The sequence below is a fragment of the Eurytemora carolleeae genome, unplaced genomic scaffold, assembly GCF_000591075.1.
Source record: "Eurytemora carolleeae unplaced genomic scaffold, Eaff_2.0 scaffold2050, whole genome shotgun sequence".
NCBI lineage: Eukaryota > Metazoa > Arthropoda > Copepoda > Calanoida > Temoridae > Eurytemora > Eurytemora carolleeae.
In genome coordinates this window covers 6,378-28,693 of record NW_019397941.1, presented here as the reverse complement: position 1 = coordinate 28,693, position 22,316 = coordinate 6,378, and the positions used below count along the sequence as shown (strand labels likewise).

At 32.0% G+C, this 22,316-nt stretch overlaps 2 long non-coding RNA genes across 2 annotated transcripts; one reads left to right on the top strand and one right to left on the bottom strand.

The window, feature by feature from the left end:
• Nucleotides 1-10,030: 10,030 nt before the first annotated feature.
• On the bottom strand, nucleotides 10,031-12,298 carry LOC111716422 (uncharacterized). The gene is made up of 3 exons (XR_002768487.1): nucleotides 12,222-12,298; nucleotides 11,938-11,969; nucleotides 10,031-10,060 (listed from the first exon to the last, which is right to left on the bottom strand). It is a non-coding gene; the product is annotated as an uncharacterized LOC111716422 (long non-coding RNA).
• Nucleotides 12,299-16,570: 4,272 nt separating this feature from the next.
• LOC111716423 (uncharacterized) lies at nucleotides 16,571-18,943 on the top strand. The gene is made up of 3 exons (XR_002768488.1): nucleotides 16,571-16,667; nucleotides 17,623-17,735; nucleotides 18,839-18,943. It is a non-coding gene; the product is annotated as an uncharacterized LOC111716423 (long non-coding RNA).
• Nucleotides 18,944-22,316: the final 3,373 nt, after the last annotated feature.

Genomic DNA, 22,316 nt, shown 5'->3' with positions numbered 1-22,316 from the left:
TGACTCCAGAGATCAGCATAGAGTTATTGGGAAGATTGTTGGATTCAGATCTGTTCTTATCTCCAGTAACAGGGGTGGACATCACTCTGTTACTAGCTCCAGGGATCAACATAGAGTTATTAGGAAGATTGATGGATCCGGATCTGTTCTTATCTCCAGCAATAGTGGTCGACATAGCTCTGTTACTGGCTCCAGGGATCAACATAGAGCTATTAGGAAGATTGTTGGATCCGGATCTGTTCTTATCTCCAGGAAAAGCATGTGGAGTCATAAACCAAGGAATTCTAAATAAATAAATAATGAACTGCATTGGTAGACAATTATATCATTAAAATGATGACGACTTTTGATTATTTACAAGCCTTTTTGAATTGCAAGTTTACAAGTAATAAAAGAGAAGCTTTTTAATTGATTGTTTTGCTTGACTTCTATGTTTATGTGTACTTATGCTGTTTCACAGCTTGATATAAGTAAAAGTTGAAATTAAAGGTCGTCCTCCTTGTATTGATATAATCGCTTACCACTGTAAAATATTAACTAAGGTCTCAACTCAAGGATTATAGTTCATGAAAGTGTTAAAAATAAAATTTGTATTCTAATTTTCTATATTAAAAACAAAAATATTATACTACCTTCTTTGAGATGGCGAAATTTCTTCGTCCACCACAAAGGTAGCAGATTCTATAAATTCAATAAAGTCCTCTTCATCTTCGTCCTCATCAAGAAAATCGTAATTTCCACAAGGCACCTCTCCTGCAGAGAGGACCGACTCTCAATTTAGTTCTAGAACAATTTTACAATAAAAAAGTAATCTTTTTAAACATAAATATAAGCACAGTAAAATGAATGATGTTTGAACTTTGGAAATCTCTAATTAAAACGAGAAAACGAGGGGGGGGGATTAGTATTCACAAAAATATGCATCCCTGAGGATTAATGAATAATTGACTAAATGTTTAAAATTTGATGAGATAATTTTTTTTGGATATAAAATTTGTTCTTACGCAAATAAGGGACCTTTTATTCCGGCTAAGCATGTTTTCCTCTATATATTTTCGGATTTATGGAACTTTAATATATTAAATTTATGTATCCAACCCCCTTTTTGATTTTTACTTTTTTTTGGATAAAATTCAATTTTTTTTATCCCACATGATGTTCGGGATTAAATACTCAAATTTAAACCAAGTAAAAATCCCAGCAAAACATAAATAGATAAAAAAGGATGGAAACTCTTAAAATTATTATTTGAATCTAGAAATATGCATTTTCCAGTGCTTAGGATCCAGATCTGTTGGATCATCAAGATTTTGGCTTACTAGATCCGGATCCAAATCCGCACAAATATGTTGATCCACGAATCGGGATCCAAGGGGCAAAACATGAACCAAAACATGCAAAAAAATTGTTACTACCAAAATCAAAATCCGAACTATTGAAAAAAGAGAGATTATAAAAATTTCCAGATTTCTGAGCTTTTAGCATCCAAAAACGAAAAATAAGACAAAAATGTGAAAATTTTGTTATGTTAAAAGAAATTCAGTACATCAAATCCATTTTTTTGCCAACGGATGCTAAGCCCTGGAATTTTCCAAAATATAAACCTCAAGGAAATGCAAACAATTACCCTCCACTGGAGATGGAGGAGGTCCACCTCCAGTTCTGTTTGATTCCGCAGTTTGTTTCCGCAGTTTCCGCAGATATGTTCGCTCGTCATGATTCTTAAAGAACTCGATTAGAATTTAAAAACTAAGATATAAAATAAACAAGAAAAGAACTGAACTAAATTTTCACAATTTAAGTTGACCAACTTTTTACTTAGCATCTCAAAACCTAGCTAAGAACGTTCCCCAAATCAAAATTTTAAGAAATATGTCATGAATTTTCCCACAAAAAATTAAAACTTGAAAAAGGTAAACTAAAAATTTATCCAAATTAATATATAGATCGGACATTTTTTTCTAAATTGAAATTTTTTAGGTTATTTAATATTTGTGTTAAAATTATTTTCTTCCTGTAAAAGTCATAATTAGGTAGGTTCCTAAATTGGATATGAAGATAATATATTTAAACATATAAATTTATTGATGTTAATGTCAACATTCATACCTCTTTATCTATGGTCCAGAGATTTTTGAACTTCGCCTGTAAGGAGGATATTGTGAATGATTCGTTCCCCAGTTGCTCTTGAAAAGATTTCCAAACAGTTAACCAGGCTCTGAAAAGAAACAAACATTTTTGCTTATTTTTCTTTTTAAATTGATAATTTACTAAGATATATATGTCACATTTTTTCACTTGCAAATGTTTCCATTTTAACCAGTGCTTAGGATCCATTTAATTTTGATGCCCAATCGGTTCAGATGTTTTGATGTTAATTAGATGCAAACAGTCAGATAAGTTAAGTATACATATTTATAAAATAAAATATATTAAATAAACAATAGAAAATGTGCAGTTTGCAGTGTACATTGCACAGTGTACAATGCACATTTTGCAGTATGTACAGTGTGAAATTTATAGTGTGCAGTAGGCAGTGTGCAGATGGCAATGTGCAGTAGGCAGTGTGCAGATGGCAATGTGCAGTAGGCAGTGTGCAGTAGGCAGTATGCAATGGTCAGTTTGCAATGGTCAGTGTGCAATGGTCAGTGTCTAGTGGTCTGTGTCAGGAAAATTCCACAATAATGATGCCATTGTGGAAGACGATGCCTGGTCGCGTTAATCAAGTTCCACAAGATTCAACAGAATTAGATAGAACGGATACAGGGCATAGTACTGATAAACAGCTACACGTGTGATATCGATATGGACTCTAGTTCCGAACCCTCTAGTAATAAGTTATAAGAAATATATATACTGGAAGTTATTTATGCGTTTTTATTAGAGTCTGACTCACGTCCTCTATACCATTCTCTCCTATTCTAAATCATTTAAATTTTTTTATGAATCGGGGCAAGGGATCATAATTTGAAAAATTTGCGTTATTTTATATCAAAATGTATTGATCTTACTTATTCTTAGCCTCCTTCCCAGCCTTTGTAAACTTAGCACTTGTAATATTAGCCAACACCTTTCCGTTGTCAAGATTCTCAATAAGTTCTGAAAAATAAATTGTCTACAAACTTTAGTTATTATTATTTTATCATATAATAATAAGGAAGGAGATAATGATTTTTAAGCTTTTCCAAAAACAATTTGAAAAAATTAATCATAGTTATAAGTATAATTATAATTAAAAATCAGTCAGAAAAAATTAAATGACAGTTAAGAAGAGTTCAAATCTCACAATTTTCTCGACAATTTTAGTTTTGGACATGCATATTTCCTAAAAGTGGATTCTTCAGGCATTGGTTACTTTCTTGCATTATTTTAAATAAGATTAAACAGATTTCAGAAATTTGATTAAAAAAATTTAAGAATATAATTCATACTTGATTAGGCAAAGCTTTTAAGGGTCACTTGAAATTATTTAATAGGATTAAAATATTGCCAAGTTTTACACTCTCTAATTTCTATTTCATTAATTTTGGTCCCTTAATTTAAACTTTTTGTAACTGGAAGTAACCAATTGAGTGTAGTATAATCGTTATTATACTCGTATGTTAATATTTTTTTTTTTGTATGGAATAAATCTTCAGTTGTTTAATTCTAAGCTTATAGAATATCAATTTTTGACAATTTGCCTAAAAAGTTACATTTTGCGCAAATTGCGCAAAAAAAATTGCGCAAAACTAAAATTTTGTTTCATGCGCAACTTTCGCAAAAAATATTTCCAGTTTTGCGCAAAAAAATAGCGCAAAACCATGCAAAACTCATGCGCAAAAATAGCGCAAAAGTTCGCGAAAATAGCGCAAATTTTGCGCAAAAGATTTAGCCATTTCGTGGAAACCCTAATCCACTCAAAGAGACTTCAAACGCAAAGAGAAGGACTATAATCATCGTTATTACGGAACACCTAATGATCAGTAATCAGTATTATACATAGCTATACAGAGGGATACACAATATTAAGTCCATGGGCTCGTAATCATTCAATGTTTAGCTTTTGAAAGAATTACAACACTTTCACCCAAATTAAATGTTGTTGAAAACTTTTAGATAATATTTTCTTATATAGAGCAAAGAGTCCAAACACATCTTTACACCCCCCCTCCCCCCTCACCTTATAAAATTCCTGGTGGCGGGTCTTATCAAGTCTGTGTAAAGGGACTACAATGGACAATGAATGAGACAATTGAAAAAAGATAAAATCAACTTTAACGGACTTTCAGCATTTAAATTCACCACATGGCATTTTGATAAACTTAATAATGCACGATTAGTTACATCTTTATCAATAAATAGGTTCTTTCCTAGAGGACATATTTGAAATATGGCCTGTCCTAGAGAACATTTTTTGGCCCCTTCCCTTTTGTACATTTTGTATATGACAACTACTTACAATGAAATAATTAATATTAATTTTATGTTATTTCATAATTAAACTAGGTTAAGGCCATTTCGGTTCAATTCTATTATAAGAACCCCCCCCCCCCCCCCTGTCTTAAGTCAATTTTGTACATGACCTAGATTTCAATTGCAGCCCTCGGTTTAAACTATTCTCATCAATAAGTAATATTTGTAGTCAATTAGTAATAATTGTGTATTATTTCAAGGTACGGTGTGGCTAGGATAGGTTGATGAGCTAATCGTTGCGGTCAGGACAGACTAGGGGGCTGAGCACCAAGGCTAAGATAGGCTAGGAAGCTGGGTGATCCTGCCCCCTGGCACTAAAAATGCCCTAAAATGTTGTATACAAAAATGTTAGGAGAAAATGGGGGGGATGAGAAATCATAAGCTAGGAAAATTCTGGTCCAAGCATTGGTCCTAGGACAGTCCCTAAGGGGCCAAGGGTCGAAGATAACTTAAGACTATGGGGCAGCATGCTTAAGTCACTTGTGAAACTTTGACCATATCATATACATTAACATATACAAAAATGATCTGGAACAAAAGGGTAGGGGAGAGTTGTAGCAGTCCTGGGGAGTCCAACAAGCATTCTCTAAGAAATTATCAGTGATTACATACCTTTCAACATCTGGGATGTCCGGTAATTCTTCAGACATTTTACAACAGATTTAATCTGAAAAAGGGAAAAATGTTTGAGAAGGGGGGGGGGGCGTCCTTGCCCCTTACCCCATATTTTCAAGTTATTGCACTTGGAAGCTTGCCTTACTCACAGTTTATTTTTCAAGTTGGGTGACATCTATGATTTAGTTGGCATATGTTTGTTTTTATGTTTAAATTTTGACTTTTAAGGATGAAATAAATTGTAAATACAATACAATAAAATATTATAAATGTCTATATCTATAAGTTCATTACACATATATGCAAAGTGTTTGCAATGATTCGTGAACTTTATTTTGAACACTTAAACTTGTTTGTACTATTTAATTAAAAATTTCAAACATGGTGCGCTCATAGATTCAAATCAGCTGATTTCTGAAAAGGGTTGCTCAAAAAAAACCCAATTTTTAAAATTTAACTGGGAGTTTTAAAATTTAAACCAGCGTTTAATTTAAACCGGTTTTCGGCAGATTCAAACCGCTGCTCAAATTCATTAAATTTGGTCTCTGGTCCACCTTATTTTATCTAACAGCAGAATGGGGGCTCAGATCAACTTTAGCAATCTCTAAATAAGATCATTGCATAGACAAGATGTGCATGAAACTTTGTTGGCCTGGTCCTGGCTGTGTACCATCACAGCAAAAGGACAGCATCTTTATTTCTAAGATTAATTATCAAAGGATTTTAATTTATCATGTTGTGGAAAGTTAACTTTATTCAGAACTCCCCCCCCCCCCCCACAGTGGGATATTTTGAGGGGTCAGCCAAAATGAATTTATTCAACAAACCTCTAATTTATGTCAAATAAGGCTTGGCCCCTTAAGAAAATTTAGTTTGAGAAAAATCTCTAAGTTGTTTAAATGTTATGTTTAAGTTAAGAATTTCCACAGAAAACCTGCTATTTCATGGAAAACTCTTAAAATAGGTTTTTCAACATGCTGCTCTGACAAAATCAAGGATTTAGGGTGCTGCTGGAGCCCCTAAATCTTTTCTATATGGCTGTTAGAATCTATTTATATATTCAGATTATATTTACATATTTGGATAATCCCGGAACCCCTGTGCTTTCTTGTGCTTTTACTATAAGATATATGTTTCTCTTCCTAAATACTGGCTGTAACAAAGACAACATCTAAATATATTGCAGGATTACAGGATCCGTTCAAGGATAAATTTATGAATTGAAATAATTAAAAAATTAATGCTAGCTACAATTCATTCAATGTTTGTAAATGAAAAGATATCATCTCATAATAAAACACAAGACAAATGCATGATAAGAGGAGTATTGTGACAAAAACCAGTTACCCCNAATACCCAACTGTGCCAGCCCCCTCCTACCTGTTCCTTTTCATTCAGAACCCCCCCGTTCTCGACAAAGAATGGCACAAGGATGGAACCATTCTTGACAAATAAGGGAATTGAACATGTATGGAATTGTTCTTGACTAAAAACACAAAGAATGGAATGGAACGGGCTGGAACCATTCTCAACAAAGAACACCAAGAATGGATTTGAACAGAACATGGATGGAACAATTGGAGAAAGAACTAATGAGAAACTATCGATCCAGCAAAAGGTCCTCATTCTAGAACAGAGCAGAACAATTTCAAAAAAGCCGGAGCGTGCCCAGCCCTACTTTACATTAATTAATGACAAATTAAAAAGAGAAACTTTTTGTGAGTCTAAAATAAATGAAAATTTGTATTATTTAAATTTTCTAATGTATACAATATTTCCACCACAATACATGATTAAGTGCATGAGCGCAAAGCTGTCACTATATTGAATGTAAATTAAACCAGGAAGTCAGACTGCTTCAACCTAGTTGCACCTGTTAGCCAATGAATGTCCAGGAGGGACAGGGAAAGTAGGGTGTTTCAAATAAGCGAAAAATGGATTTTCAAGGAGTGTGTTGTAAATCCTGGTACTAGATGATAAAAAATATGATGATTGGTATCAAAAAAAAATTTCTTAGTTGAGTATTTCAACTCAGAGTTTGGATTTCAAAAGTAGGGCCTAAAATACTCGAGGTTGCATGATTATAAGATATTTCAAAATAAAGTTTACATCATTTTTCTCATCCAAAACAATAAAATACACACTTTTTATTGAGTTAGATTTTTTTATCATCACATTATGTTTAATTCCACAGGATCATAATGAATTTACATACACTTAGTATCTTAAAATAAGTTTTACACTGTTCAGAATCTAATTTTATATTTTTTTTAGAGTTTCCTTTGATATCATGTTATTCATTGTCAAAAACAAATTTTAATTAAAAAAATAAATTGTAAAAAATAAGAAAACCCTACAGAGATTACCTAACATCAAAGTAAATATTTGCATAGCGAAATTTTAGGGATCGTAAATTAAAGACCAATATAAGCCAAAGAACAACACAATTTTTAGAGTTTATCTTACTTCTATATTCCTTAACTGTTGTCATGGTATCCTGTCTTAAACTCCCATCTTGACATCATTCTAAAAACTCCTGGATAAGTTTTACTACTCTCTCGACACAGTCATTAACTACAGAAAGTTTAGTGATGAACTTCTTGAACCTCTTGTAAGAACCCTTCATCCACCAGTTCTCCACCTTCACCTCTAACCAGCTCATGTCTGTTATTTTATACAACTTTATGAGGAACCAAGAGTCTGGTCCTACTAAAAAAGATAACTCCTTGATTTCTGATATTGGAAGATTAATCTCAGGGTTTCCTACATGATAGGAATCAGGAACTTGGTGACTTAGCAGCTTTGCTGCCATGTTAGCTCTGACAATATCATCAAGATCATCATCTACAATAGCTGCAAAACACAGATGCTGCAAAAAGAACCAGGTATGCTGGCAGAGGCTCTTGTTAACAGCATTAGCAAGCTGAGAATCAACTGTAGGAAACTTTCTAATTTGCTGGAGGTCAAGTAAATCATTACTTGGGACTTTTTCAGGTTACGCACAAGTAAGAAACCAGGGTACATTGAACAAGACAACAAAAATAGCAGCCCTGCTGATATTATACAAGTCTTGGTCTGAGAGAAAGGGAAGTAACTTTAAAACAATGACTAGTTTTTCAATATAAATCCCTTTTGACACGAACCTGGCATGATGACGAGCTCCAGGTCTGAAAATTCCTTTGAAGCCAGGCACCTTGACTCTTAAGTACAGATCAGCCAGCATACATATCTAATTGTAATCATCCCTATCAAGTGTAGAAGCTATTTGACACAACCGCAGAACTTCTTCAGCTCTCTCGCCAAGGAATGATCTTCTGTGTTTTTTCCAACCAAACTTTGTGTAAGTATTAGATTCAACCATTTCTTCAACTTCCTTGGCAACATCATTCCACTTATCTTGCAGCTTTTTAAATAGAGGGTCAGAGGGAGCTGTTGTATCTACAGTTATAATTTGCATTGCATGCTTTGATTGCAGCTCAGTAATGTGCCTTCTATAAATCATCCAAACCACAGGCTGTTCCAGCTCTTTCTGTATCAGCTGGATGGCACCCTCATACTTTCTGGTTTGAGTAGCAGGTGAGTCACAAGCACGGATTCCCCATTCATCCAACAGTGGGATTAAGCCTTCTACCTGGTGAGCTCCAGCTGAGCGAGATATAACTGACAGTCCTATCAGCACATCCTCTTCCAATGTTGGTGAAGAAACTAAAATGGAGCATCTTTCATTAGTGAAAACTTTTCCATTTGTATATTCTTTATCAATCTTTCCATCAAAATGCAAAATCAGATTATGATTTTGCACAAATTCTTTCTGCATATCCCTAATCGTATTAGCTTTCTTCTTGATTGCACTGTTCATCTGTCTGTGTGTTGCAGACTTACTAAAGCTGAACTGGTCCAAATCTCCACCTCCACTGGTTATAAGTTTGGATATAATACTTGTAGCTCCCCTTACTGAAATATGATTGGCCTTTGAAACTTCAGCTGTTAAACCAGAAATATTTCTAATTGGAAGAGAGAAAGTAACAAAGCCATGAGTGTCATAAACAACAATATCACTCCTAGGCTTTTAGCAGAATGCTGAACAGTTTGTTCTACATTATCATTCTCATCAGAATCAGAGTTCAATTCTACCAGTGCTTCTCGTTGCTCCCTTTTCTTTTTTTCTATCATGGTTATATCTGTGATTTTTGCTGTTTTAGTAACATTTTTCTTATATTTGCTGGCATAAACCTGATCCTCCTTGTCCATTCTCTGTTTCTCTTTCTACGCTGAGCCTCTAGAAATTGGAGATCCTCTGTTTTAGAAGATGCATATTTCTTTTTGTCAGACGTGACCAAATCTTTCAAATTTACAGTGACGATGTCAAATGGAGCTTCTTTTTCAACTTTCTGGATATACTTGATTCAGTGCAAAACATATACTAAAAAATCAGCATTTTTAAGGTTTTCTGGTAAGACAAAATAATTACAATTCTTACTCCTTTTAACAATTGTACCTGAAGTAGGCAGCACATCAGACGGGAGATTTTCTGTAGATTGGCCAATTAAATAGTTGTCAGTTTGTTTTCTAGTTATTTTCTTAATTACTGCATTTTTCCCCTCCATTTTTCATTCTTTTATGCTAATGCAATGCTGAAAATTTACTACTGAATAAGCAAAATAACACAAACTAATATTTACATTAAAAGAAAAGTATCAGGTGATGTAGAATGCCAATAATAAAATAACTAGGAAGAAATAAATAAAAACCAGCTGTTACAATCACGCAACCTCAAATATTTAAGGCGCTACTTTTGAAATCCAAACGCTGAGTGGAAATACTCATCTTTGAATTTTTTTTGATAACAATCAAATCTTTTTACCATCTAGTACCAGGATTGCAAAGGTTGGCCCAGCTTGTATTCTAAATGTACATCGGTTGTGCATGGGTGAAAAATACAATAATTTAGCTTACTTTGGTGGAGCTGAATCATATCGTGGATAAAAATCTAAAAATCTAATAACATTTAATTTTTAATCTACTTTCTAATATATTCATATTCACACATATTACTTATATACAGGGTTACTAACAAAGGATGCAACTTAAATGACAATTTAAAACTATAAAGGTAAAAACAATTTGAATGTTTTCTAATTGTCAAGGTTTCCAGTTGTAATTATGTTACACGTTGTTACACAAGCCATGCTCCGTGAGTAAAGTCTATGTGACGCCCCTGTGTACTTCTGAGGTTACCCTGAATATCTGTACAGAAAAGTTTCTGAAAAACTAGTTTTAGAAACTGTATACTGCTCGTCTAGGCATGCGCAGAATTCTCGCCTGGAAGCGGGCAGATCTCGTATTTTAGTAGTTGTAAAACGTTTAATGTGTTGATAGTATAAAAACCGTGCCAATAATTCGAGGATCACTTCTGTAAATATTCTTTTTATATGTATGAATATCGTATATTTGTGTTTCATATTGGATGATTTATAATGTATCGCTCCATCCCACAGTTTTTAAATGCTTGAGTTGATTTTCTTAGTTCTTATAATGGCTTGATTGACTCAAAAGCTTTTTCTGTGGAGTAACAAAGTTTATTTATTAGATTGAAGATTTTGGTTAAACAAAGATTCGGAGCTTTTATCCTGTTCATTCTTTTACCATGGAGAGCGACTGAAAGAGGAGATCTTACAATCCAATCTGGAGAAAAACCGCACGGTACTTAGCAAACTTTCATTAGGTCTTAAGGGAAATCGCATAGTCGCGAAAAACATGTAATTATGTCTAATGGTGCGTAACACTTTCTTTCACTTACGGAGGAACAGTATTCAAATTACATGTCAATTATGTATCTGTAGTTTTGCGTAATTACATGAGAATACGTAAGATGAAACCATTCTGTAATTGGTAAAAGTACATATTGATTCTCAGAAATTAATATATAGGGAAAATATGTGTAAGGTATGCTCGTTACAACCATGTCCAATGTGATTGGATAATTTAAATACTTTCAAATTGAAGTTTTGCTAATTAGGCAAAATTATTGCATCATTTTGCGAAATTACTTTTGTAGAAATTGTGCGTAGTTACAGCACAATTGAAGTTTTGCTTATCACAAGTAGTTTTTACAAAATTTCGAGAAATTATCTTGTAAAGCCATGATTTCACAAAAATTAAGTTTTGATTATTATATGTAATCATTACAAAATTTTGGGAAACTACTATGTAGAAATTTTGTGAATTTTTGACGTAATTTTGCTGGAACCCCTACTGTTTGCATTCTGATTTACATTTAGTTTACATATGCAGGGAACCATAAATATAAAAAAGGCTGATTAAATTCTGTTAAGTTGTCTCTGAATTCTTGTCCATTGTGAGAAACTTGTATTATAACTCTATCCTGCTTGGGCTAATTTTGTTTTATAAAGATTGGGGGGACTTATTTTCCCCCCCCCCCACTCCTATGATTTTGTTATTTGAGATAGGGGAGTGTGATACATGTCCGTAACTTTTCAAGCAAGTCCATAACTTTTCAAGGCAAGCTTATAAAAAAGGAATAAGACCTCTAACTTTAATGATTAGGGTGCAAGGGAGGCATTAAAAAAAGCTTAAATAGCATGTCGGAGAAATGTTTAAAAATACCTATTTTTACTTTTGATAAATATTAACATGTGATGATGTGACACATCCATGTTTCAAGCGATTTTTAATAAAAATGTTATCAACTGTTTTGATTTTTTTAAAACACCAACCTGCTGTTTGACTTTTCTTCAATCTACCCTATGCAACAATAAAAAGGTTAAGAGAGTCCCAATGAATGTGACTCTTAAGTGACTAATTGTTATTTTTTGTGTAGAATGCAGATACATGAAATTGATTTACCTCCTGCTGCATAATCTACACCAGTATTGAATCTAAAACATTAAATGTTATTGATTGAATTCATTTAAGCTAGACTACCTAACTTATTAATTGATAACAGCATTATGTTACTATGTAAATAGTTATGTTAAGGCAAGATATAGATCACAAGTAACTAACTTTTATTGAACATGGAACTTATTACAGAACATTTAAGGAGACTGGATACAGTCTATAATTGTATATTTAGCTATTAGCTAGGTTAGAGAATTATAGTAATTAATATAAAAATTTCATTGTCTTACCTGTCGGAATTAACTCCACCATAGGCTGCTGGAAAAAATGGACCTACAGTTTTATAATTTAAATCTATGTTCCTAGAACACTTCACACCGCTTTTACTAGTATTTTTTTTTATTTATTCATTTGTTGAGCAATAAAAGGTTTGTAGAAAATTTCCATGTTTTACTTTGATGATAGAGATAAAGTTTTCGAACGTTAACAGGAGATTGCATTAACCAACCTAAGTAAGAATGTAAATTTCCAGTTTAAAAGAAAAAACCCCCCAATTTTTAAGGATATTTACAATATTAACAAAACTAAATTTTTCAAAAATCATTTAAAAAATACCACTCATTGCTTGAGGCAAAGGAACCCCATCTGATGATTTTAGCAAAATAGTGAAAACCAGGAGCAAACACTCACCGCTAGGTTTTAGCCTAATCATAAAAAAATATGCAGAAAGTTCTTTTCATACTTAAAAACAACGATTTAGGTCCTGATCAATCTCTCAATATTTGACTCTGACTCTAAATAACAAGTCTTTACTGACTTTATCTCTAGCCAACCCTGGCTCTATATGTCTGTCTAAGACAAAGATTCGTACTATACTAATTTATTGATACAGGTAAATAAAGATTGACCAGAATGGCCGGTCAGGGTCACATAAAAACATAGATAAAGCAGAAATTTGAACTATGCACAATCCCCTGAATTTATTACAGCACTACAAGTAATTTAATTATAAACCTTTTTTTTAACCTTTTTTATGTAAAAAAAATATCCATATTTTGAAAACAATTTTCCTTTTTAATATTCCTGTGTAGCATAATATTTTTGAAATTTAGCTTAATTAAAGGGATTGTAAACGCAATAACAAGTTACCCTGCATCAATTAAATACTAGCAAGAAAAACAACTGTATCTTCCACATTGATCAGATAAAGGGTTTAAAGGGAGTGTTCACGTAAAATGAAAGGGGGTATAGGCTTAATGCGATAAATAAAGCGCTTTTGATCGCTACTAATCTTACTTCTATCTGTTGCGTCTATAAGGAGAAAATAGTTAAAAACGACTCATCCCGAAGAACGTAGTGTCCATACAAATTCAGAAAGCTGCAATATTCAATTCGGATCGTAAACAAATGAATATAATTCCAAACAAATCATTCAGATATTACAAGCAATAGTCATCGATTATTTTTCGACGCATTCGTATATAGTTGATATTCCATAATATTTTGTATTTTTCATGATCTGACAGTTACTTTTTAAAACAGTTATTCCTGTTTTGAGGTTTTTTGATAATGAAGACAATATTTTCATATTTTCTAGGAATGTTCGAAAATTCAACTCCAGCGAAAATTATAAAAAAAAACCAAAAATCGCATTAAGCCTATACCCAATTTTCATTTTTCGCGAACACTCCCTTTAAGGGTGCTGTTGTTAAACAGGCATGTGACCATGTCCCTCTTTAAATAAAGGATCGCTTGAAAATATGCCATTATAGTTTTCTTAAATTCAAAAATAATGAATGTTTGATTCAAAATCCTTGAATTTTTTATCCCAACCCCTAGTATATAATTATTCAATAAGATTGAATATATATGTATTTGGTTTAGTAATTCCTTTCTAAATGTTACAGTATTTTTGAATTTAAAAAAAATCTATTTTTGGGAAATATAAATACAATAATAATGAATATTATTTACAAAAATATTGATTCGAATATAAAAAAGATCCAACTTTGCTCGCTTAATTTTACAGTGTACTCAATCAAATAAACTGACAAACTTGTGTGTAAACTGTAAACTATCAAGAACTCTTAAAATCCTAGGATTTCAACAATTCATGAAATATATGTATATAAAATATATAGAATATTCTTTGCAATTAAGTGAGTCAGGGGTGGAAGGTTCCCCCCCCCCTTCTTGACTTAAATCCTTTTAAGCTCACTACCTAACACAATACGAGACCAACTGGCCTGTGTGGTAGAATATTTAAAACTGCATGTAATCTCCCCCCCGCTTAGAGCTTTCTGGAATATTGACAGAACCGTTAAATCCACCTGACACGGCTTGTCTGCGTTTGTATGTAATAAATGTGTTTGAAACAAAATCATATTAAATGCGTTGTACAATGACGTTATCTCGCCTCTTTAATCAGTGATGTAACTAACCTTATTGTATAACCTTGCCATTGAATATGCCATTTAAAACCTTAAAGGAAAGGGAATGCTATCCAAGCCCTAGCTGATGTACTGTAGGTATAAAAAGCCTTTTTTCTAATAATTGACTATATATATATTTTAGATATTATAATATACTATATAATAAATTGGTTAAAATTGCCTAAATTACCTATAATATGTCTTATAAAAAGTAACAATAAATACGTTAGTTATGTCAAGCAGCGTCAGTACCATTCATTAAAAACATCATAGAAACATCTTAGGTGTGTGTATCGAAAAATGCGTGAATGGATATGATAGAGCATGCTCTAAATTAAAAAGTCGTAATTAAGCGCACTGTAAAATTAAGCGAGCAAAGTTGGATCTTTTTTATATTCGAATCAATATTTTTGTAAATAATATTCATTATTATTTAATTAAAATTTCCAAACAATAGATTTTTTTTGAATTCAAAAATACTGTAACATTTAGAAACAAATTACTAAATCAAATACATATATATTCAATCTTATTTAATAATTATATACTAGGAATGGTGAAAAAAAATTCAAGGATTTTGAATCAAACATTCATTATTTTTAAATTTAAGAAAACTGTAATGATACAGAAAATAAAAAAAATTAAAAAAATTGAATATTTTATTCTTAAAAACTGTTTAAAATTGTATATCATTATTTATTACTAAAACATTCAAAAATATTGAATATATTTTAAGACAACATTTCTGCGCATGCATAAAGTAAAAAATTCGCTTTGCACATGCGCTGAACCAATCCACCAAGTGAGTGACCACTGACCAAATCAAATATGGCGTAAAATCTGCAGAAACTGTAATAGATATTTCAGAAAATTAGTGATTTTATCGTGTTTTTGTGAATATTAGCTGGCCATATTCTAGTAAATAATCGCATACAATTTTGATTAGTTTTGTTAAATTGTTATTTTATGAAATATCATGGTTTTCAAGATCAGAAAAAAACTCTCGAGTGTCCGTCCTAATACGATGTTTGGACCCCCCCCCCTCTTATCAATTTTTGATGTTACCATTAATTTTTTATAAATTGTTATTCTTCATTTTGTATTTTTTAGGGTTAGGTTAGGTCAAGATCATTTGCTGGGTCGAGCGCTGCGGCTAGGACAGTCTAGGGGCCGAGCGCTACCACTAGGAGGCCGAGCGCCACGTCTACGGCCAGTATCCTGCATCCAGTTTGCTGGGTCAAGCACTGCGGCTAAGAGGCCGAGCGCCACGTCTACGGAAGGCTAGGGGCCGGGCGCTGCGGCAGCATGGCCAAATATATTCATGTCTATAGTTTTAAGATCCATCTTCAAAAAAATCTTTCTCCAAGAAATTACCAAACTTAATAAATCCGCAATTATTTTTATTATTGTTTGATAATTTAAGAAGAGAAAAGCACTGCACTGGGAAGAAAGAAAGCATTCAAATTCAAATTGTAGTATTTCAAATTAAAAAAGATCTATTTTTAACTTTATTCTGAGCTATTTAAAACTAATGGGTAAAAGAAAAAACTAAGCGGTATTAACACATTTCTTTAGTATCCTTGCCAAATGTGTTAAAAATTACCTCCTGGCCGATGTCGACGAGCTTTAAAAGCGTAAATTATACATTTGCTCTAAGCGGGTAAATTATTACCAAAATAAAAGCCCCTAAATTGTCGATTCATCAAGCTTTGCAAATTTTGATATTCTTTTTTTATTTTCTCTAATATTTCACAAATACTTGAATATTTCGTTGTTAAATAAAATTGCAAAAGGCACAAGAAAAACAATGATTTCCTAAATTTAGGATTTAAATTTAAATTACTAGAGAGAGTAAAACATCTTAACAATGCATGGTTTAAAAAACTAAACTCAGTTGGTTGACTTTTATTCCAGAAAAAGCTAGGTAACCAACCTATTTTTGTCCTAGTCACAGCACTTAAATAAACCATTTTCTAAAAACAAGATGAAAGGGACTGTCGACGTAATTTTAAGTGTTTAATTTCTAAGATATCGTTGTTTTTCGTTCTGAGAAATAATAATTTTCAATTAATGAACTAACAAAAACTCCACAATTTAAAATCTTGATTTTTAAAATTTTCATTTTTTTAAAGCTGCCGATCGAGTAAGCTGGCGGAAAGTATGAAGTTGCAGCAGGACCTTGTTGTCATCTAGTTCCTGAAGCAGGTTTACGAGATGTTCTTGATCTGTAGATAAGGAGACATTAGCCTACAGCCAACAAATTTTGCCACAACTTCGTACATGTTGAGAGAAGTTTTACGGATGGTAAGCTGAATTTAGATTTTTTTAAATCGATGAAAAAAATTAATAAATCCACAATTTTTTATTATTCTTTCATAATTTAAGAACAGAAAAAATGGGGTTTAGTTCTTCAGTATTTTAAAACCAATTCGTAAATGATGCTAGTTAAACCAGAATGTTTAAATTTTTAAGATTTGTCTTAGGTCTGAAGAACTCTTTAAATAAACTTTAGATCTAATTTGAACTTTATTCTGAGCTATTTAAAACAAATGGGTAAAAGAAAAAACCAATCAGTATAAACACATATCTTTAGTATCCTCGCTAAATGTGTAAAAAACTTACCTCCCGATGTCGACGAGCTTTAAAAGTGTAAAATTATGCATTTGCTCATAAGCGGGGAAATTATTATCAAAATAAAAACCCCTAAATTGTCGATTCATCAAGCTGTGCAAATATTCATTTTTTATTTTCTATAATTAATATTTCACAAATACTTGAATATTTTGTTGTTAAATCAAGTTGCAAATGATGCAAGAAAAACAATGATTTCCTAAATTAAGGATTAATTTTAATTTTTGAAATACTCTGTGAATAAACAAAAGATCTATTTATCTATTCATCTACACATTTATTCATCTATTCACCTATTCATCTATTCATATATTTGCTTATTCATATATTCACCTATTCAATCATTTATCTATTCACCTATTCATAACAATCTATTCGTCTATTCACCTATTCATCTATTCACATATTCATCTAATCTTATTGATTATTGACCAATCTAAGATTTATAGCTAGGGTATAATATATATATATATATATATATATATGAATAGATGAATAGATGAATAGATGAATAGATGAATAGATGAATAGATACTTTATAAAACAACCAGCTAAGTAACCCAGCTTTGCCTGGAAACTGATGATACATTTTAATGATTTTCCTAATTTCATTACTGGATTTTGTTAGGGTTCTGCAGCAGAAGTTTGGCGAGTTCCAGAAGAGTATGGGGAGCCAGTTGTTCCGTGTGTCAAAGGTTTGCGAGACCGCCAACAAGCTGACAAAGTCGGAGACTAGAACTGGTAAGTTTCTCAGGGGTGTATATTTTCTTGAAAAATCACCTCTTCCCCTTAGTGTTTGGTATGTTTTTTTTCAGGTTTTTAATTTCATGAATTGGGGGAAATAAATCGTTTTTAAGGGTTTAATTTGGGGATAGAGTGTATCTCATGGTTTCATGGTTTTATAGAGGGAAATTGTGTGTTCCCTGAAAAAGCCCCCTCTCTTGCTAAGCTTTTTCAGTTCAATGTGTTTATTTGTCTTCACTGAAATGAGAAATAGGGAAAAAACAGTGCTTAGGATCCATTCAATTTGATGCGGATCCGGATCCTGATCATGGATCCGCACTGGAAAAAAATGGATCCGGATCCGGATCCAGGTCATTTCTTTAAGATTTCCTGAATTTTTTTTATCAAAAAATAACTTCAAAATTTTTTTGTTTTATTTCTTTAGCTTATTCTTATCCTAAGACTTGATAAACCATTCAGAAATGAGGAAATTTTTATAATCTCTCTTTTTTCAAAAGTTCAGATTTGGGGTTTAGGAGTAAAACAGATCTTTTTTGCAGTTTTTGGTTGATATTTTACCCTTTGGATCCGGATCCGTGGATCAACATATTTTTGCGGATCCTGATCCAGGAAGCCAAAATCTTGCCCATCCAACGGATCCGGATCCTAAGCACTGAGAAAAATAAACAATTTTTTGGAAAATAAATATTAAAAAATGGAAAAAATAAACGATTTTTCATGTCCCACTTTTCTTTCTCCCTTAAAAATTCAATCTGAATGTGTCGGACCGGCAGAAATTATTGAGATTTTAGCTTGATTTCATACTAAGAATTAAAACTTTAAGATTAATGATAAGTTGATTCTCACAAAGCGTGTTGTTACAAGGAACAAGTAAAGAAAAACAGCTTGAAAACTTTTAACAACTAGAGAATTCACGGGACTCAAACTAGAATATCTATTTTAGATGTTAAAAACTGAAAGGGTTTTTGTTTTCTTTAGCTTGTTTCTTGTTTTGCGGGAAACTATTTTATAACTAAAACAAGCATCTAAACTAACAACATTGAGGATTATACTTGCATATGGTTAAATTACTCAAAATATATATGTAATTTTTTGTTAAGAACGCTAGCGGAAAGAAAGAGGAAGCTGCGGAATCCTATCCAGTCTTGTCGAACAGAACCAATGAACAAGCCGAACGCTAACCATTAACAGCTGAGAAGATCTCAGATATAATGTGTGTATTTTTCGACCTACGCAAATCCGCTATACTCCACTTCTGACCTACTCCAACTTTACCTTATGTAGGGAAGATAGAACTACGTGTACAATCTCTTTACCTTATGTAGGGAAGATAGAACTACGTGTACGGAGTGGGGTGGAGGGAAGTGGGGTTTAGGGGGCTGCGGCTGGGGTGGAGTACGGTCAAACGGATGGTCGGTGTTCAAAAAAGATCAACAAAAGTTACAGATCTGAAAGTTATTTATTAAAAAAAGTCATTAAAAAATTAAAAATGACAATTCAACATTTTCCCAACATTCTTTTTTTAACCTAACCATTAAAGTTAGAGCTTCATATTTTTAATAAACAGGCAGTCAAAAGTTGGACTAGGGACATGTATGTATCACACTCCTCTATCTCAACAAAATCATAAGAGTGGGGTTGAAAACATCCCTCCCATCTTTATAAGACAAAAAGAGCCCAATCTGGGATAGTGTTAAAGAGACATTTGTGCACAAACATTTTCCTTAAAATCTAACTTTCATTTTTTGAAAACTTTAATTAATTAAATATTGCTTTTTAACCTCTGCTTCAATGATCTAGCTGCAAACATGTTGGCAAATTTACAAAAACCCAAATATTTATTGCAAAATGTTGAGCATTCCAATTCAAAGAAGTTGACAATTGTGATTTGATCTATTTCCTTGTTTTTAGGTACAGAAGAGCACATGCCACACGGGAGAGGCTCAGAGTCGAGGTTTTATATTTTATTTAAATATAATTTGCTTAAACATTGGAAAAATTAGCTCATTGTTATTTTAAGCGGCTTTAAAACTTTAAACTTAACTTTGGAAAACCAGCCCTTTTTATGCTTTTGGAAACCAACCATTTTATTATTCAGAAATTTAACTCAGCTTTTGGAAACCAACCATTTACTTATACAGTCATTTAACTCAGTTTTTGGAAACTCAGCTTTTGGAAACTAAACATTTTCTTATTTAGGCATTTAATTCAGCTTTTGGAAACCTACGTGAACTGCTACCCACTCTACCACCGGACAAAAAACTTTCAAAAATAGAAATTTTAAAGCTTGCAATCTGCTATATTGCATACTTAGATAGTGTACTTAATACACCCTAATGATAAAAGTAAAATAGGATCGATTTAAAATATTAATATTTTTCTATTATCATATTGAAACTTTTTTAGTTAGATCTGTTTTTGGTCGAAGGTTACTCAAACTTTTTAGCTAGACCAAATTATGGGAATTTTTGTTCAAAATATCTGACAATTCAGCGGCAGAAAATAATTTTTTGGAATAAAATTTGTGTAATATATATCTTATAGTTCATTTATTAAATAAACATTTAGAATATCTCACAAATTATTAGAAATATTAAGAAACTATTCATCTAATGAAAAAAAATGTTCCTTGTAATATTTAGTATTAAACTCAAATATGTGAAAACTGTGAACTAGACAATTTGACACATTTCAAACATAGAAAAGTAAGATTTAAAGATTCTGTTTTACTTCATGTGTCAAAGTTTCATTCATACAAATAATGAAAAAAAATAAGTGAAAAATGTAAAACTTTTGTAAAATATATATTATTACCATTTTTTTATTAATGCAATTTGAAACCATGCACTAGGTGGAAATTAATAAAAAATGAACTGAACTAGTGTAGCCATGATTGTACGGGATGAGTAGTTTAACTATTAGGCATAACCAAATAGATCAAGTACAATAGGTGGCAACAGAGAAATAGACCAATTATACACGACGTCACAAGTGTCAAATATAACAAGGAAAACGAAATTTTCTCAAATTAGTTGACATGTTTTCCAAGATTAAATAAAAAGTGTAAAAACAGAAAATAAAGAACACATAAAATTGCACTTATTTTAGTCTAAGATAAGCATTTTATTCTAAAATTATCATTATTATCAATAACTTTGTCTGACACACAAACTGAGTTGACACTTGTGACGTCAGAATATAGCTGTACTGAGAGTGAATTTCTACGTTGCCATCTATTGTACTAGAATCTATTTGGGCATAACTAATTCTACTAATTTTCAGTTCTCACTAATTATAATAAGTAATAATCACTAGTTCTATAATATATATATAAATCTATATAATATACACAGGGTTATCCACAAAGGATGAGTCTATATGAGACGACTGTACGGAATTTGTTTAGTTTTTTCTTTTTATGTTTATGGTTCCTATTAGTTATTAATCTTTTTGTCCAACAATTAATAAACCATTAACAATATATTTTGAAGGCAAAATTTGAAGTAAAACCTTAGAAATCCAATTTGATATGTTTGGATTTGTATGTGGCAATAAACCCTTTATCCTTAGTGGGTAGCTCTGTATCTAAATATAAATTTGGCTTGTCTGTCTGTATATTTGTATCCATAAACGTCATTGGGCCAGGGGCGTTCGAGGGCTTTTGTTTAGGGGGGGGTCACAAAATATTCTGGTCCCCCCCCTTGGCAACATTGTGCCCCCCCTTAAAAAAAGTGTAAGATATAAGACCCACTTTAATCAATTACATTCCCCTGGGATATAGATAGATAGATAGATAGTAAGGATACATATAAAAGGTAGATAGATAGATAGATAGTGAGGTAGATAGGTAGATAGATGAATAGACAGATAGATGTATCTTATATCATTTGGTTAAAAATAATTTATTTATAGTTTTAGAAAAAGCATGTCTAAAGCTACAAAAGAGTATACTTGAGTTATTTAAAAAATAATTAATTTGGTAATTGGTAAGGTGTAAGCGCAAATTAACAGCAGAAAAAGTTCAAATCATCAATATTTTTAATATAATTTCTGCAATATATATCTATATTAATTTATTTTTATAATAAATTAATATCTCACAAATTATTAGTTCATCTGAATACAAAACATGTTCTTAGTAATATTTATCATTAAGATTCATGTTTAAATACTGAGAGTTAGACAATTTGACACTTTTAGAAAATAAAAATGTAAGATTTCAATCATCTTTTTCATTTTATATGTCAAAGTTTCATTCATACTGTCGTCAAACCTAAAATGAAAAATAAACAAGTGAAAAAATGAAAAAGAAAAAAATGGAAATTTTAGTAAAATATGTATTACCATTTATTGATTAATGCATTTTGTTGCAAGTACTGTAAAGTGAGATGTAGCTAAACTAGATACAGATGGGTAAACTACTTCACTAGTGTAGTCGTGATTGTAATGGATGATCAAGTAGTTCAACTAGATGTAACTAATTCAACTAATTCTTGCTGATCATTGAATCCGACCTTGTGACGTTTTTGGACTGCTGAAGAACTAGCTTTTGCGTAACAACAATAACAAAGGCAGCCG